General features: G+C 43.2%; 1 long non-coding RNA gene across 1 annotated transcript; it reads left to right on the top strand.

The window, feature by feature from the left end:
• The first annotated feature begins 579 nt into the window (after window positions 1–579).
• Window positions 580–6152, top strand: LOC142826561 (uncharacterized). The gene is made up of 3 exons (XR_012900769.1): window positions 580–721; window positions 5048–5194; window positions 5637–6152. It is a non-coding gene; the product is annotated as an uncharacterized LOC142826561 (long non-coding RNA).
• Window positions 6153–19236: the final 13084 nt, after the last annotated feature.

The following is a 19236-nucleotide window of genomic DNA, read 5'->3' as shown; positions in this document are numbered from 1 at the left end:
ACCATCTGGCAACCTTACTATCAGCACCATCCCTTTTGCATTCCAGGCCCAACCATTGTCCTGGCCTAACCAAATCCTGACCTTGTTTTAAGTTATGATAAAGAGAAACTGCATAGCAAATTTGTTGTCTGAGCTCTTACCATTTAGGAGGATTTCTTGAACAAACTCAGATGGACAGATAGACAGATACACACAAGCTCTCTCAAATATATATTGAAAGCCCCTTTAAAGTTCCAGAATGGCATAAGTGAACCTGAGTGCAAATCAGGATCAGGGCCAGAATTTTTCAATTTCATAGGCAATGGGATGGTCCAATTTATAGAAATTTGTTCATTCACAGGTAAGCCATTTCAAACACAGTCTTTGAATTCCAGACATTGCCAGACTATATTCTTCCCCTCTGTTCTTGGATTGTTTATCTTTTTGTAATGCCCTGTCTGTCCCTGGATGGCCATTCTCTGAAATTTTAAGGCCTGGTGTCATAAATAAGAGCTGCTAAGGAGAGCCTGACTTACCTGAAGAGTGAGGAAAGGGTTAAACAACTGGAGATGCACCAAGGGAAGGGGATCAGGCAGTCAGCCAATAAAAATGCAGATAGGAATTTCAAACCGGGACAAAGGGTTTTTTCTCTCTCTTTGTTTTGAAATGAAAGCAGTTTCTCCCAAGTATTAGGGGAGATGAGAGAAGCTGTCTCTCTCCAAGAACGGACTTCTTGAAATGTGTAAGTAGTAAAAGTTTAGATAGTCCGTCAGGGTTTATTGTTTTCCTTGTTTGGGGGTTTGGAAATCATGTCTGAGCTGGCTAATTGTTTTTCTTTTTTGTAACTAAGGATTACAGCCCAGGGACTTTCCCTGAGTCTATGTCTCTTCATGGCTATTTACCACCTAGTCTATTTACTATGCTTGCAACAGTAGTTTTGTTCTGATAATAAAAGAGTTTTTCTTTTGTTTTGATTAACCGGTATTGGTTTATTGTTGTGTCCTTAGGGTTATGTGCCCAGTTACCGGGGCAGAGTCCATTGTTCTCTGTGGATTCCCTCTGTTTGTTTTCCCAACTCCAAGCAAAACGGAGGTTGGGGCAGGGGGGAAATCTTTACCTTAGGTAGGGGATTCACAAGTGATCTCTTCCCTGGAAAAGGGTTTATTTTATATCTTTTTAAGTATACTTGGGTGGTGGCAGCGAATTTTTATTTATCTTTTTTTCTTGGATCTCAGGAAAACTGAGACTAGATAAGCTTGTCTCTGGAAGTGTCAGAGACAGGTTTTACAGAGTTTATTCTGCTAGCTGGCCCCCCATATGTGCACGCAGCATGTCAGTTGGGGGATTGATCCGTGATACCTGGTCTTTGGGAACTGATACAAACCATTTCAGTTAGGAGGTGTGGTCTTTTACTAATACCATTATACTGGTGTAACCCCCTACTGTGGGTGCAGTCAAACTGGTACAAAGGTGCCTTATTAATATATATTACTCCCCTTTTCCTATATAAATAACTATGCTTGTATAAGGCATTTTATACCAATATCGTTCAGACCATGCTACTGGTTTGTACCACTTTAACTTTTCTGATATTAAAATGGCTCAATTTTTGTGTTAAAACAAACCCTTAGACTTGATGTTAGGTTCTGAATAGGACTGGTTTGACCAGTTTTGGACCAACATCTAATTAGCATTAAATTGGTAAATTAATCTTCCAGTTCACTGTTACACCCACTCTATGCTAGAGACTTTTGGTCTTTAAAAAACTCGTTCTAAGCACACTTTGAGAACACTTTGTAGAGCCACAGATTGCTGGTTACCCCTTTGTGTGTTCACAAAAGGCACAGAATCTTTCACAACTATTCCATGTGCTTTGTAACTGCACTAACTCCAAACAAGTCTGGTTAAAAAAATTCTAAAAAACTGTTTGTTTTGAGCTGTTATTGGTGTTAAGACGGAAAGGCAGCACAGGAGCTGCAGCTGTGCAAATCCTGTTGGTCCTTCAGATATGCCTGTGTGCCTCTGACAATTCAGAGTCCTGGCCTCAACTTGCTGCCAAGAACATCTTTGCCTAGAGCTGGGCTCCTCAACTTTGGAAGTCCCGGGGCTCACAATGATACAGCACATACCGAGGGCTGCAACTTAAGTGTGGTTGCATATACATACACATTTATATGCAAATATATGCAAATAGCTTCTTTTACACTGATGGGCATGAATACAAAGATTAAGGAAAGACTACACAACACACAGGCCCCATTTAAGTCAGTTCTGCTCATATTAGTAAAATGCAATATTTACCCGATTTCCACCCATATGACAGCACTTTTAATGAGTAATGACAGTCCAGGAACGTAACTACTAAAACATATCAGCAGAAAACCATTATATAGATTACTTTTTTTATTTTGGCTCCCAAATGCAGGCTGCATGTTGAGCCCCATATAAATCCAAACCGCACCAAGGGCCGCAAACCAACAGGCCACATGTGGCCCACGGGCCGTGTGTTGAGTAGCCCTGGCTTAGAACCTCCATTCCCATTCAAGACAGGTTTCACAGCACCTGATGAGTTATTCAGTAGCTCTCATCTTTGCCTACTACCCTAATCTCCCATTCTGGACAGAGCAGCCAAAGAAGTAATTGACTAGTCTTGATTCTGCCCAGCACCAGCATGGGGATTAAAGCAGGGCACAAACAATTATTAAACTCCTTCTTTAAGTTCCCAATTAAAAACATATTTCTATTACCCCAACTTATTTCTAAAAACAATCTAGCATAGAGGGTCTAATGGTCCACAGTGTGGTAAAATACAGACAGATGACAGATTATGGGCCATGAGTCATTTTACAACAACTCTGTACTCACCTTGCACACATGCAGCTAATTACACAAGGTGCCAGTTGGTAAAGAATCAGGCCCATAATTTGTCATCTGTCTGTATTTTAGCTTTTGATATAGTATTGATCAGTCCAGCATTTTCACAGTGCAAAGCATTTTGGCAGGAAAGGCACAATTGTAAGATTATATTATTATTGTATCACACACAATTGTGTGTGGAATAATCTCTCATTCTGAAACAGTGACATTTATAGTTGTAGCCTGACAAAATGTCTAATAACCTTTGGATCCATGCAGGGAGGTTACAAAATAAGAAGTGTGTTTGTGAAGTCTGATGTTTATGTTTGTATTTTTCACAGGCATTTTTAATTCCCCAGGGAGTCTTTCAAGGGGCCAAAATAACATGAGAACTGATATTATTGTGGTACTTCAGTTCCTGGGTGGTGGAAATAATGCAAGATGTCCAGGTCATTTTTTGACCCCAGTTTTTTTTAAGTGTCAGAAAATGAATACAAATACAGAGAAATCTATGTTTTAACCGAAATGTAAAGACCAAGAAACAAACCCTCTCATTAGCCAAAGAGAGAATTTGTAGGCTACAATTGCCAGTGATGTTGTATGAAAGGGGCCGGGCTTTGGCAGAAAGAGGTGGGGTTAGAGGTTAGTTTCCCTCATCCATCCCTTCAATGCCACCTGGACAGTGTCACACAGGACTTCAGTGATGATTTAAAGGCCTCAGGCTCCAGTTGCTGTTGCCATGGTGAATCTGTCCTGGACCTTTTTAAATTGCTGAGCCCCAGGACAACTACCCCCCAATTGGCAGCCCTGAGAAAAATACAGAGAATACAAACTAAGATGTTACAATAACTTTGTAGACTTCAATCTTGTTTGTGATAGCATTTGACAGTAAGGCCGTGTCCAGACTCAGGGGTTTTTTCGGGAAAAGTAGCCTTTTCCCGAAAAAACTTCCCCTGCGTCCAGACTCAAGCCGCGTTCTTTCGAAATTATTTCGAAAGAACGCGGCTTTTCTTTCGATGGCGGTAAACCTCGTTTCACGAGGAAGAACGCCTTCTTTCGAAAGTTCCTCTTTCGAAAGAAGGCGTTCTTCAATGTAAAGAGGCCGTCTTCGAAAGAGAGCATCCAGACTCGCTGGGTGCTCTCTTTCGAAAAAGTGGATTTCTCTTTCAAAAGATCCGCCTGCAGTCTAGACGCGATCTTTTGAAAGAGGCTCTTTCAAAAGATGCTTTCGAAAGAGCCTCTTTCGAAAGAAGCCTGCAGTCTAGACATAGCCCAACAGTGGTGGCATGTCTTGAAAATGTATGTCACCCCCAACCAAATAAATAGAGAGAAAACAACTACAGCAAGTTGATAAGTATGATGAGAGCAGACATGAAGTGGACAAACTACTTTTTTTTTTTTAAAAAAGACAGGAATGCATGTTATCACCAGATTTGTTCAACTTGGTATTGATAGCAGTATTGAGGGTGGCAAATGAAATGAGATAATTCACTGCCCTCTTATACAACATCACTTAACTTAGACATGGATGATATTGACCATATAGCATTGTCCAAGGAAGACATACAGAGAATAACTGACAAGGTAGACCAGGAAAACTGAAAATTTGGACTGACAATCAATATGAAGAAGACAATAAACATGGCAACTGGAAGACATGAGTTAAAGATCAGTCAAAGACAAAGAAGTAGAACAAGAGGAAAATTGCATGCATATTGGAAAGCTAGTATTGAAGTATGGGAACTGTGACTATATGATACAAGAAGAATCCTACTAGCTGCTACTGTATTTGGAAAACCCTGCAACATTTGAATGATTAAAAACATTTTAAGACAACTGCTGTGCTGGTATTGTTGTATAGGTCAGAGTGTATGGGGAAAGCCAATGTAGTACAGAAATGCACTAGCTGAGGGGAATATTGAGAGTGCTAAGACAACAGAAGATTTAAAAAGGGATAAGAAAACAGCTTGAGCAAGAAATTATACTGTTAGGCTGTGTCTACATTGGCACCCTTTTCCGGAAAAGGGATGCTAATCAGACCAGTCGGAATTGCAAATGCCGCGGGGGATTTAAATATCCCCCGCAGCATTTGCATGAACATGGCTGCCACTTTTTTCTGGCTCGGGGCTTTGCTGGAGAAAAGCGCCAGTCTAGACGGGATCTTTCGGAAAATAAAGCCTTTTCCGGAAGATCCCTTATTTCTGATTTTAAGAGGGCTCTGCCCATGACACAGAGGAAGAGGAGGAGGATGGCCAGGAGCCGCAGGAGTCTGGAGGGAGCATGCCCTGGACCCAGGACCCCCGAGCCATCCCAGCAAGCCTGTTGCCAGTGTCATCCGAGGCCAGGGAGTCCTCGACATGTGAGTGCCATCACTGTCCTCTTATGCAGGGTGGGGGGGAAAGGAGAGGGAACCCAGGGACCATGCATGTAGGCCTTGCTGACCATGGAGCATGCAGCAACCTGTGCATGTGCCATGCTAGCCAGGGCATGTAGCCCCGGTTGGCTGCCACACAGGGGCCTTGGCCTGTTACTCACACACATGTATGTATGAAGGCACATGACATGCTCCTGACTCTGGGGACGGACACTGCACGATGCCCTCCCTCCAGAAGCCCCCTCTACACAGAGGCAGGACACATCTTCCCTTCCTCCCGCCCACACCCACACTATATACAGCACAGGGGGATAGCTCACACTCCGGGGATAGCAGGACATGATGGTGCAGAGACCTGCCATCCTCACCTTGCAGAGCGGGGCTGGGCTTCATCCACTGTGTCCCCACTTCTCATGTTTCTCCATAGCCGCAGCAGCTGCGAGTGCAGGGCGCCCCACCCCGCCCAGGATATCCTCCCACACCCGGGCCAGCAGGCTCACCCGGAACCAGGAGGAGTACCAGTGGCAGCACCTGGGGTTACTGTGAAGGCAGGTTTGCAGCCACGAGCACTGGGTGCATGAAGACACAGCTTGCAGGAGAGCTCACAGGAACTGCTTGATTGACCAGGGCTGTGCTATTCACGACCGCCTGCAGACCCTGATGCAGAGATTGCTGCCTGCTGCCACTCCAGCCCCTGCAGCTGCCCCAGCAGTCACTCCTCCTCTCACTCCTGCTCTCCCTCCCTCTTTTTCCTCCCCCCCCATCCTTCATACCCGCTCCTCACCTAGGGACACCGAGGCCCTTGCACTCGCAGTGCTAGGAAATAGGTGGACCTGCAAGACCCCCAACCCTGAGCTTCTCCTCCCCCTAATTCCCTTTGCCCCCCCTTCCAGCTTCCTCCTCCCAGGTTTCCCCCTCCCCTCTCCCACCCTCACCCCAGTTATGGTCAGTTTGTTATTGGCAACACATGTGTTTTTGTTTTACATGAGGAAGGGGGTTAGGGAGGGGAAAGTGGAAGAAATTGAGGGTGGAATAAGGCACAAGGCCCCAGTGGGGCACGCCAGGGAGACTTCACTCCTTCTCTGGGTGGAAGCTCTCCTGCAGGGCCTCCTGGATATGGACAGCCCCCCAATGGGCCTCCCAGCTGGCAGCCGTGCGGGGCTGCGCATAGAGGCCAGCCAAGTGGTCGGCCTCTGCCATCCAGCCTGGCAGGAAAGCCTCCCCCTTCCTCTTGCACAAATTATGCAGCACACAACATGCTGCCACCATGTGCGCAATATTCCGCTCGGAGAGGTCCAGGTGGGTGAGGAGGCATCTAAAACAGGCCTGCAACTGGCCAAACGCCCCCTCCATCACGATGCGGGCCCTGCCGAGGTTGGCATTAAAGGCCTATCAGGAGGGGTTGTGGTGTCCTGTGTAGGGTTTCATCAGCCAGAGTTGTAGGGGCTAGGCCACATCCCCCACCAGGCACGTCCATGTCCACGTCCCCGACCCTGATGTGGTTGGGGAAGAAAGTCTCGGCCTGCAGCCTTTGGCACACGGAAGAGTTGCGGTAAACCCGCGCGTCGTGTGCTTTGCCGGACCAGCCCGAGGAGTGACCCACCCTTGCAATCCTGGCCACCGCGGGCAGTCCATAGTGTGGCTAGGAGAAAACAAACCCTCCCGGGGAGGGGACTTGCACCACTTCCCGCCTTTTCCCTAGGGTATCACATCCCCTCCTTGCAACCCCTCCTCCTGACAGAGTGGCCGGTGATTGCCATACCTGCATGAGCACTGCTCCGACGGTGGCTCTCCCCAAGCCGAACTGGTTGCCGACGGATCGATAGCTATCTGGCTTGGAGAGCTTCCAGAGGGTGATGGCCACTGACTTGTGGAGGGGAATGGCGGGCCTCATGTGCATGTCCCGCTCACAGAGCTCAAGGAAGGTGTCCTTCTTCATCCTGAAGTTCTGGGTCCATTGTTGGGCTCCGCAGTGCTCCAGGTCGATGTGGTCCCACCAGTCGCTGCTGGTGTCCAGGCACCAGATGCGGCAGGAAACGCTGGCGTCCAGCTGCTGCTCCTCCCCGGTCCCCACAGGGGTCTGGAAGAGGGCCTGGGGGTTGTGCTGCAGCAGATGCTGCCAGGCAGTCTCCAGCAATTGCTGCCAGGCTTACAGCAAGACATCCAAAATGAGCACCAGAGTGCATAGGGGCAGCTCTGGCTCCATGGTGCCAAGTGCTGTGGTGTCCCAAGTCAGAGCAACCAAAGCAAGCAGAGAGAGAAAAAGCTTTGCTGTCCCTCAGCGAGGTAGGCAAGCAAGAAGGGAAAGCTGAGAACCGGCTGTCCAGGGGGTCCCTTTAAGCACAAGCCTCAGATAGCCTCAGGCAGCTGCCACACAAAGCAACTACTGACCTGATGCCCTGCTGGAACCAGTTTCAGCTGCCCTTAAATGCGATTCAGCATCCAATCAGTATGGACGCGCTATTTCGAAATAGCAAAACACCATTTCAAAATGCATTTTGTGTGTAGACGTGTTATTTAGAAATAACTTATTTCGAATTAACTATTTCAAAATAAGATATTTTGAAATAACACTGTAGTGTAGACATACCCTTACAGAAGATTCAAAGACGACTGCCACGTTGAGGATGTGTTAAAAATGAATCAGAAAAGAATACAATACATGGTGATACATCACAGAACGCAAGAAACTAAACACAAAGGAAAACTGAGGCTGCATTAGGTCAAGAGCGGGGAACCTTTTTCCTATCAGGGACCATTGACCCCTAGAAAAATCAGTTGTGGGCCAAATATAGCCCTATTGGGTGCATGGAAGCTCAGGCCAAAAATGAAAGGTTCAGGGTTCAGGAGAGGGTTCCAGGTTAGGCCAGAGGATTGGAGTATATGAGGGGTGAGGCCTCTGATTAGGGTGCAGGCCCTGGGAGGCAATTTGCATGTGGGAAGGGACTCGGGGCTGGGGCCTGGGAGGGAATTAGAGTATGGGAGTGTGTTCTGACCTGAATCAGCGTGTTCAGAGTGGAGTGCAGGGTGTGGGTTCTGGGAAGGAGTTTGGGGTAAGAAAGGGGCTCAGAGATGATGATACGAGTGCAGGAGGAGGTGTGGGGTGCTTTCCTCAGGCAGCTCCAATTCGATGACACAGAGGGGCTACCTGCCTTGGCCCCATGCTACTGCTGCTCTTGGAAGCTGCCGTGGCTGGCATGTCCCTGCAGTCCCAGTGGGAAGGCAGGTAGTTCCATGCACTGATCAGGGACAGTGCTTGCAGCTCCAGCCCAGTGTGTGGGGGGGATGGGGGGGGAGGGAGGCTGGATCCCAAAAGCAGACTAGGAAACAAATTGTGACTCACGGATTCCTTCTGCTAGTTCTCTCTCCCCTGCTTTGGGAGCCAACACTACACCTGGCACAACCCTATGTCCTTTGGCATGACTGTGCTGATCAGCAGGTATATACGGGCTCCTTCCCACCCACATGCATGCATGGTGAGGGGATGAATGTTGTGGCCCCATGAAGATTACCGTTGCCACTTGAGCTATTATCTACCATTCAAGGGAGATGAAGGGTGTTGAGGGTGTTCACCATCTGGCCCTAATTTAATAAAACAAATACCAGAAGGGGAAAGAGTAGAGGAAGTACATGGCACCCACGATAGGATTATGAGATTATTCAGATTAATCAAATTAGATAAGCATCTTGTTGATAAACTTTTTTCCGTGATAGAACAAGCTGTTAGTAATAGGTAATGTAGCAGAAGTGGCTTTTTAGGAGGGATCTGAATAAAGAAAAGGCAGAGTATTGGACAGTGAGTGGGAGTACCGTACATAGCAATGACACTCCCCCCACCAAAGCAGGTGGGGGCAGGGAGAAGAGCATCTAACAGCCGAACGAGTGCTGGGAGTGGGAGGATAATCTGCACTATTTCAAGGCTGCAGTAAATTACTTCAGAAGGAAGGAAGGTTAAAAAGAGAAGTTTTGACTTTCTGGATCATAATTCCTGCTCTGGGCATCTTTTATTTTGGTACATATATCCACTGTCCTTTACTGTTTATCTGGGCTTGAATTTAATTGTTAATTAAAGGCTAATCTGAACCATAAAGTCAAGTGATTAAGAGAAAGAATATTAGCTAGTGGACCAATACCACATCATCTTAACTGGTCAAATTCAGTTGTAGGGCAATAGAATTATAGCAGGTATAAAATTGATCCAATATCATGCTTTGGTTTATGCTGCAGCATCAGTGTAGCTAGCACTATGACTCAGTTTTTTTGTTATTAAATACAATATCCCTTCAAGAAAGGCTACAATTTTATTTTTGGAAAAAATCCAGATTTCTACAAACTGCAGGATATTACTGTGTGACTCAAAATGTTCACATGATATTATCCCACAGTTCACCCCATATTTATTTTGGAAAATATTACATCTGGAAAATGGGAAACATTCCAGTTAATTCCCTTACCTTTTAAATATAAACAGACACAAGAGTATTTTGAGATTATTTCCTACTAAAAAATGAATAAGTAACATGCACAATTGTAAGCAACCAAGAAAACATGCTCAAATAATGTGAATAAGCTATAATCTAGATGAGGGATTTCTAGGGTGAAGACTGAAATTTCTTCCTCATGGAGTTTTTGTTTCCCTGAAGGATAATCTGTAAAAATATAGTTCAGTTAACTGCCACTGACTACCCAAGCATCAGAGATTATCAGGAAAGTTACCTCCTGCAATATTTCCTCTGGTTGCAATTTGTTTCCTACATAGCTGTCACAACATTGTACCTTGAGCCTAGCTATGTTTAAACTACAAAGAAAAGTCAGAAAAAGATATGCAAACTGAGAACTGCAATTTGCGTATCTTTTTCTGCTTGTCTTCTAAAAGAGGCTTTTCTGACATTTGGCCCATCTACTCTGAGCCAAATTTTTGGGGAAAAAAGCCTCTTTCGGAACATCCCTTCTTCCTCACAGAATGAGGTTTACAGGGATGCTGAAAAAACGCATCTACTTTTCTGAATTTTTTTTCGGAAAAGCAGACGCGTTCCTTGGACGTGGCAGAGCTTTTCCAGAATACCTCCGATATCTTGGAAAAAATCTGCAGTCTAAATGTACCCTGACAAGAAACAGAGCTAGGTGAGGTTGGTTGTCCCTAAGTATGTATATAGATAGGATAAAATTCCAGGCCTTCTCGGTTGAGGCCTGTAGCTCTCCTCTGGAATTCTCTTTGCCTCCTCATTTTCCAGATTATGTCTCTACCATCTTTCAGGACAAGACTAAAACATCTTTTCTTTTCTTATTAGTTTGTTGTTAAAGGAAGAAGATTAGCAGCACCATAATTACTGGTAAGATCTGAGTTATGTATTGATCTGGCTAAGTGTGTGTGTGTGTGTGTATATATATATATATATATATATATATATATATATATATATATATATATATATATATATATATATATATATATATATATATATATATAACTGGAAATATCCTATACTTGATTAAATTGGTTGTTAGTAACCACTCAGGAGAGTCCAGTGTCCAGAGTGGGGAGACAAGGGCCTAAGAGACTGAATTTTTTACTTCTTGTTAAAGTGTGGTGAGACGGAAGTTTATTTTTGCTACTGACTTGGTATAATCTAATGATAGAATAACAACAAGACTGGGGTGAGTCGGCCCTATTTTGTACATGTGTATACACATAAACACACATCTGCATATATCAAATTACTTCAGTGTTATAACACCATGGATAAACTTGGCCCATAACTATGTACTTAGCACTTATACAACGTTTCTTGTCAACTCATTTTAAAGATAAGTCTATGTCGAAAGATGTTGGAGTTATGGAGAGAACACACATAAAAGGGGAAAGAAATGGTGATGATATCAGAAGAATTGGAGAGGGGGAAACAGAAAAACTGGAAAAAGGGAAGATAAGATTGAGAAATCATTCTGCTACAAACAATATCTCTTGTCAGTTGAAGACAAGAGTACCTATCTCCACAAGAGCCAGTTCAGTCACTGAGCATGAATGTAAGGTAGAGCTGAATCTCCTAACAGAAGGAAGAAAAACAAATAGAAAATAGAAAAGGCTCGAAGTGTGAAGGCATCATGAGAGAAAAGAGGCAGGAGTGTTATATTTCTTATCATATTTTAAACTAATTAGCTGGAGAACTATTGCCCCCAGCCAGAAAGCTTCACACAGCTTCAGCTCCAGACACTGAGGCTATATCTACATTGCCAGTTTTTGCGGCAGAAAATATGCTAATGAGGAACTCATTTGCATGAGTCAGAATCTCATTTGCATATTTTCTGCTAATCCCTTTTTGTGCTAGGGGTTTTTGCAGAAAAACAAGCAGTGTAGATGTTTCCTTTCTGCACAAAGCCCCCTTTTTGCACAAGATTGGTATACCTACTTTTTTGAGGCATAAGGATCTTGCACAAAAAACCCTGCTTGTTTTTGCGCAAAAACCCCTAGCGCAAAAAGGGATCGGCAGAAAATATGCAAATGAGATCACGACTCATGCAAATGAGTCCCTCATTAGCATATTTTCTGCTGCAAAAACTAGTAGTGTAGACGTAGCCTGAGGAAGTAGGCAGAATCCTTCATACTACCAGCTTCTTTGTTTCAGGTTCGAGAGAGAGCCTTAACTTTTCTCACATAGCCACCTTCCTTGTTATGGAAAGAAAACTAACAGGTTATCCTCAAACTGCCACCTCAGCTGACAAAGAGCTGTGTAACACTACTGTAGCAAGTGAATATGTGAATGCTGCTTTGTTGGCAGAAGCTCCCACTCTCTTGCTGACAAAGTGAAACCGACTCTCTTGGGGTGGAAGTACTTTGTCTGCAAAAGTGCAGATCAAAAGCATTTAGCTGACTTTTAGAGAAGGGACTGTGTCAGCACAGCCTTGTCGCTAAAAGCTGCATAGTGTAGACATACCCTGAGAGTACATCCAAGACAGAATAGGATATAAACAGGACCCAATGTACTTTGCAATTTTGTAGTTGATTAATTTGCAACAAAATGCACCCTTAGCCTCAGAACTGTGCTCAATGATTTCACTAAGAAAAACACTCAAACCTGAAATTCCTAGCCTCTTTGTGAATGTGAATAGAGCACAAATCAGTGCAGTGCTATTTTCCTGGGGAGCTTGTCTACATAGGAAAATGTTACCAGTTACATCAGTGCAGTTAAACCAATATGACTGTACAGTATAGTGCACTGTACTAACAGTCTTATTCTAGTATAAATGTGGCTTTTTTTAGTTTGGCTTAATTCCTCTCTCTCCCCAGGTGACATAAGATAAACTGAAAAAGATCCTCTTTTACATGAAGAAGAGTGTCCGTAAAGGGGGTTGTATCACTATAAAATATTCTGGTTAAAATGAACAATTTCAGCCATATTTATACTAAAGACATTTTAGGAATACCAGCGTACTATATACTGGCAAAGTATTTCATATGTAGATGCAAATACACGTGCAAAGCTGTGGTTTGTACAGATATAGTAAATCTACCCCCAGGAGTGAAACAAGCTATATCAGTGTCCCTAGGCCTCTGTGGATAGCAGATGAGAATGCCAGATTTAGGAAAATCTGCTGAAAAATAGGGCAGACTCATCCCAGTCTTGTGGCTATTCTAGATTATGCCAAGCCAGTAGCAAAAATAAACTTCTGTCTCACCACACTGGTTAACAAGAAGTAAAAAATGCAGTCTTCTTAGGCATTCCAGCCTTTGTCTCCCCACCCAGACACTGGACTCTATGATGAGTGATTTCTGAAAACCAATTTCATCACACATGCGGGGTTCTTCCAATCTCAAGAGATCAGCTACTTAGCCAGGTCAATACAGAAGAAAGATTTTACTCAATAATCATGCTGCTGTGAATTCTTTAGTAATTAAAATCTAAATGTTTATTAATAAGAGAGTTAATAGCTCATCTACACAAATCATTGCAATGTCCTTATATCAGGTTTGTAGCAGTGATGTTATAGATAGCTTATAAAATCTCTCTGGTAACTTCTGAAAGATTGGAAGATCCTCTGTCCATAGTTCATAGTTCTCCTTTTAGCTTTAAATCCATAGTCCATGAGGGCAGGAGAGAGGTAAAACAGAGTCATGTGCCTGGAAATGTATTGTTTCAAACAATGCTCATAGTACAGTTTGTGGAAAATTACTGGCACAAGATGAAGTTTGGTATCATATGAGCATATCACATGTCCCCCATGGCTTGATGACTTACAGGGGCAGCCATTCCTGAGTCATCCATGGGAAGAGCAATCTGGGTGCAGTGAGTTTCCTCCAAGGCCCATTATTAGTACTGCTTGGCGCTTGGTCCTGACATGGGGGCAGGGGACTGGACTTGATCTTTCAAGGTGCCTTCCAGTTCTATGATTCTATGATTAGAATGAACTGTTGTTAATGGGGCATCCAGCTTGAATAGGCTGGCTAGACTGGATGTAAGTAACTTCAGATATAGTGAGGATACATGGATTTAAACAGGATAATCTTATTTAGCCAATTCCATTGACATCTGACATGACACACTTTATACTAGATATGTTGCAATTCTTTAACAATGGCAAAACCAATTATATAAATGATCATATTTCAATCACAGCCAGTAAAAGTGCTGCTTTGCTGGTATCATTGATCCATACGGGGGACTACTTCTGGTGCAGTCTATGTTGGTCACAGATCATACCTCTTCATACCCCTCCCTGAGAAAGCATTGCTGGCAGAAATCTATAGTGTACAGGTAGTTTACACTATAAAGGTTTTTTCAGGAGAACTGTACTGGTACAGCATTGCCAGCAAACTCCCCGCTCGAGACAGAGTTTATATTTGCTGGTCTAGTTAAATCACATCCCCAAATGACATAAACAATACTGACCAAAGGAGTCTTGTTGGTATAAATTGTCTTTACATGTGGTGGCTTGCTGGCATAGCTATGTTGACTGGGGAGTGGGAGAGGGTGGTGAAGTTTTTCATGCTTCCAACCAACACCAGTATATTGGAAAAACACTGTAGTGTAGACCTGGCCTTATCTTATACTAGTGTAAGTTTCCCATGTAGACAAGCCCTTGAGTCTGCAAATAGCTCTGAGTAGCATAAACTGCCCCATCACCTATTAACTTTGAAAGCTAAATATGCAATTTCAGTATCAACACTGCATATTAGTCCACTGCTGAGCATTTTAACATCCATCTTATTCTACAAATCCCAAATGCGTCCTATACCTTTCTGATATCAAAAGCCTTAGCTCTCTATCCATAGGCCAAGATCTCCTGTTTATAATGCAGTTCCATGTTTTCAGTACATCCTGTAGTTCACTAAAAATAAAAAAAATTATGGGGAAGTGTAAATTAAACCAAGTGTAAATTGCATCCAATTCTGGGCTCCCCGCTACAGAAAGGATGTGGACACATTGGAGAGGGTCCAGTGGAGGGCAACCAAATAATTAAGGGGCTGGAGCACATGACCTACGAGGAGAGGCTGAGGTATTTGGGCTTATTTAGTCTGCAGAAGAGAAGAGTGAGGGTGGATTTGAGAGCAGCCTTCAACTTCCTGAAGGGAGGTTCCAAAGAAGATGGAGAGAGGCTGTTCTCAGTAGCGATGGATGGCAGAACAAGGAGCAATGATCTCAGATTACAGTGGGGGGAGGTCTAGGTTGGATATTAGGAAAAACTATTTCACTAGGAGGATGGTGAAGTACTGGAATGGGTTACCTAGGGAGGTGGCGGAATCTCCATCCCTAGAGGTTTTTAAGTCTCGGTTTGACAAAGCCTAACTGGGTTGATTTAATTGGGATTGCTCCTGCTTTGGGCAGGGGTTTGGCCTCGATGACCTCCTGAGGTTTCTTCCAGTGCTAGGATTCTATGAAATCATTAGTATCAAATTAAATAAGATACTGAAATTCTCCAACTTTTTTCTGGCATGGTCCACATCTGCCTAGCAGACCACTTCCCTTCCAATTCATGATTGTGTGGTGCATCCTCTCCCAATTGTGATTACATAACATTCTGTTGGTGTTCTATGAATATTAAAATAGTAAATTGACAGAAAAGAAGATGGTTTACCTGATGGTAGGAACTACCGAGTCAAAGGCTCTTGCACCAATGTGAAACTCGTTGAAAGAGATGTGGGGAGGGTGGTGCCAGATAAATAAGAGCCCTGCATATAGACAGATTTATATCCATGGCTGCAGATATAAATTGCTATTTTTGTAACCATAGGGCTCTCCTGGGAATCACAGCAATGAAAGGAGCAGAACATGGGGCTGCAGCTCTCAGGAGCCAGCATCCCCCGCCAGCAGCTCCTTTGGTGTGGTTTTGTCACCTCCAGTCTCACGAACTGGGACAGACACCAGATCACTGGCAGCTGTCTCTGATCCTGCTCTTGTGTTCAAGTGGTGCACCCCCTCCCAGACAGCTATTTGGAAGGGATGGGGGCAGGGCTAGGGATGGTATAGTGCTGGAGGAGTGGCTGGCTGCATTGCTGGTTCCTGGGATCACCATTCTGCTCCATTTGATGCTGTAACTCCTGGTAGAGTCCTGTGGTTCCTTGGATACTGACTTATATCTGCCAATATCTGCATTTACTGGTGTGATGGTTCCCCTCCCCAATGCTTTATGAAATTGGCTTATGAATATAAATAGGTGTAACTCAGGGTATGTCGACCAGATGTATCCCGAAATAGCTCCCCCACATCTTCACAAGCCACCCATTATTTTGAAATATTTTTTGAAATAACAGGCGCACTATTTCAGCATCCTGGTAACCCTCATTCCATGAGGGCTAAGGGGTGACTTGAAATAGCATTTTATTTCGAAATTTAGTGCTGTGTAGACAGCACCAAATTTCAAAATTGCCTATTTTGAAATAAACTCGAAATAAGTATGCAATTTGCATAGTGAAAATTGCGTATCTTATTTCGAGTTTAAAAGGCAGTGTAGACATAGCCTCAGTGATGTTTTGAACAAAATACCTCATTTAATCTATCAATTTTAATGTTACAATTTGCCAGATCTGTATATATGAAATATGAGACTGTTTATAGTTTTAAATGTGCTAAAGAATCATCAATGGTACTCCAAAAGCCTGTAATGACTGGGTGATCAGCTTAATGACTTGTAAACAGCTTTGTTTGTCCTGTATGTCCACAGGTGATTGGACTAGTAAGATATGTGACCATACGACCTAGTATTGGGATACTATTTTGAGATAGGTACATTTCCATGGAAGAGGGAATGTAGAACAAAAGATTTCCTCCCTGTGGGGAAGAATATTTAAGCAATGAGAAGCTGTCAGCTCTTGGCCTTGGGCTGGTATAGCATACCCCAAAAGAGAGCTGAGACTTGGGTCAGGGTAAAAGAGTATTTGATCTGAAGATTATGGCTAGGACAATTACAGTTTTTTTAGGGTAAGAATCTAATTTAAAAAAGGATTAGTGTTTTAGAACTAGCTATGTGTTGTCTTTTAATATTAATTTTCTAACTTACTTTGAGCTGTGTTTTCACTTGCAACCATTTAAATCCTACTGTTTCTACTTAATAAATCATTTTTGTTTACTATCCAGCCCAGTGTAAATAACTGGTACCTGGGGGCAACAACTGGTGTGCATATTCCTCTTTCATTGATAAAGAGGGTTTACCTAAATGAACTTTCACTGTGTAAAACTTTTACACAGAGTAAGATGGATTTATTTGGGGTTTTGAACCCTTTTGGGTGTTAGTTTCCTGGGTGATGTGCTCTAGAACTGCATTCTCCCAGAGCTGAAGTGGTTCAGTGTCTCTATTGCTCTTCAGAGGGGTGGTAACCCCAACTCTGTGCCTTATCTCAGAGAGACTAGAGGATTTGGTCTAGTAGGAGAGGGTGGCATGGAGCCCCAGAGAGCAAGAAGGCTCTTGGCATGATCAGCACACGGAGCAACAATCTCAAGGGGCCTTCTGTGAGTGCACCCCATCAATAGGTATACATTTACATCTGTGCAGGGCTCTACAGATAAATTGATAGTTTGCAGGATTTAGTTGAGATTGTACAAACTTCTTGTGACCTACTGAATGAGACTCCGTGTCTCCCTGGAGAAGGGCCTGGAAGTTAATTACATGATAAAGGAGTTTGGAACTGTCCCATCTCCATACTTTGATGGGGGTAATAAATTTTATTGATCACTTGGATTATTATTTTACTGAAAGGGAGGTTTTCTTCCTAGCTCACTTTGGGGCCTATTTCTTTCTACTCCTGCTGTGACTGTCTCCCAACTTGACTTTTGTGGAAGGGGCAAAATAAAGAATGCTGTGTCCCACATTGTTACATACTGCACAGGTGAGACTTGAAGGCCAGATATAAAGGAACAGAAATAATTATGGAAGAAGATGAAGGCTTGGGCAGGGATTTGAATGAAATCCTTGGTTAGGATATGGAGAAAATAGCATAACTGGTGTCAGAGAAATTTACAGAGAGGGAAGACAGGAAGGAGGACAGAGTTCAAGATCATGGATGAGCTGAGGAAATCTGGATATTTAATTTAAAGAGGGATATTGGGGATGGAGCTCTTTAAGAATATGCCTCTTATCCAAGAGAAGCATTTATACCCTTTAAATGCTACCAAGTTTAAACTTAGTTCAGAAGGGTGAATAGGAGTCATTAATATAGTGTATGTGAGCTATGAGTCTTGTATGCAGAGGAGACTTAGGTACAGTTCACAGAAGTATGAAAGAGCTGCTGGAGCCAAGGTTGGGATTAGCCAAAGAGTTTGTTCCAATGATGTAATGCATCTTAATGTTCCATTGGCTGAGTGTTGACATTGGATACCTTGCTGGTCTCCAGAGATAGGCAGTTCTCTGGCTTGTTAGGTTCTTATTACACAGAGTTATGCTCTAACTTGTTGCTGGATCCTTAATTATTCTAAATTCAAATTTGGCAGGTAAAATGCTAAACTTGAAAAGCACTGCTTTTATCACTACTGATATCATCTTAAAAAAAAGAGGGTGAGGTATATGGAAAATTTATAACAGCAGCATAAGCAAAGTTATTGTTAAACAGAATGTCCTTCAGCTGATACCTCAGAGAAAACTTTGATCTCCAGAAGGTAAAGGACCTAATTAGCTGATGTTTGCACAGCTCTTTGGTAATATACAGCCATATTACTGCTAAGTGTTTTCATGATTTGATCTTGCACTCTATAAAACATTAATAATGAAGGGATATCAATGGTGGCAAGAACCAGAGAATCTCCTATTGATCACAACCCTGTTACAGATTCAGGAGACAGGTTGAGAAAAAGACTCATGTTACACCTGCTACAGGACTGAGACGAGCTGTGTTTTGTGACAGGAGGACTGGCTTATCCCAAATCAAGCAACTAAACTAAGCAGAATGAATGGTTAGAACAAGAAAATAAATACCAGGAGTACAGGACTGGAACCAGTACATCATCGTGAAAATTTCTGGGTTATAGTTCCCACTTTCTATCTGTGTTCTTCATGTCATCTTTCCAAACAAAGGGTTTTATGAGCGCTGACTCTCCCCTAGTTGTCTAGTTCTCTTTGCATTTTGGTTCTTTCGTTCTGTGCTTTTCTACTCATCTAATTCCTGTGCATTCTACAGATATAATCCAAGTTTTATTTCCAAAGGACAACAGCACTGAAAGACATGTGGCAGATATGAGCGGTAGACAAGTGATCGCCTTTTATAAAAATAAAAGCAATGCCTATGTGGACAGCATTATGTTGATGGGAGATGCTCTCATGCTGACATAGCTACTGCAGCTTGTAGACGTGCCTCCTACTGACTTAAACCTCAGTTCAGATAGTGTTATGTTTACGGGTATGCTTCTTCCGTCGACATAGCTACCGTCTTCCATAGCAGTAGTTGATTAACTACATTAACAGTAGCTCTCCCATCAGCATAGCAGCATCTTCATTGAAGCACTGCAGCTGTGCTCTTGCAGCATCTTAGGTATAGACATATCCAGAAACAAGTGGAAGAAAGTCAGCATCATACAAATATTAAAAAAGGCCCTCAGGCT

The sequence above is a fragment of the Pelodiscus sinensis genome, chromosome 1 (assembly GCF_049634645.1).
Source record: "Pelodiscus sinensis isolate JC-2024 chromosome 1, ASM4963464v1, whole genome shotgun sequence".
NCBI classification, from domain to species: domain Eukaryota; kingdom Metazoa; phylum Chordata; order Testudines; family Trionychidae; genus Pelodiscus; species Pelodiscus sinensis.
Note: the sequence above shows the minus strand (reverse complement) of the source record. Positions and strands in the feature narration are given on the sequence as shown.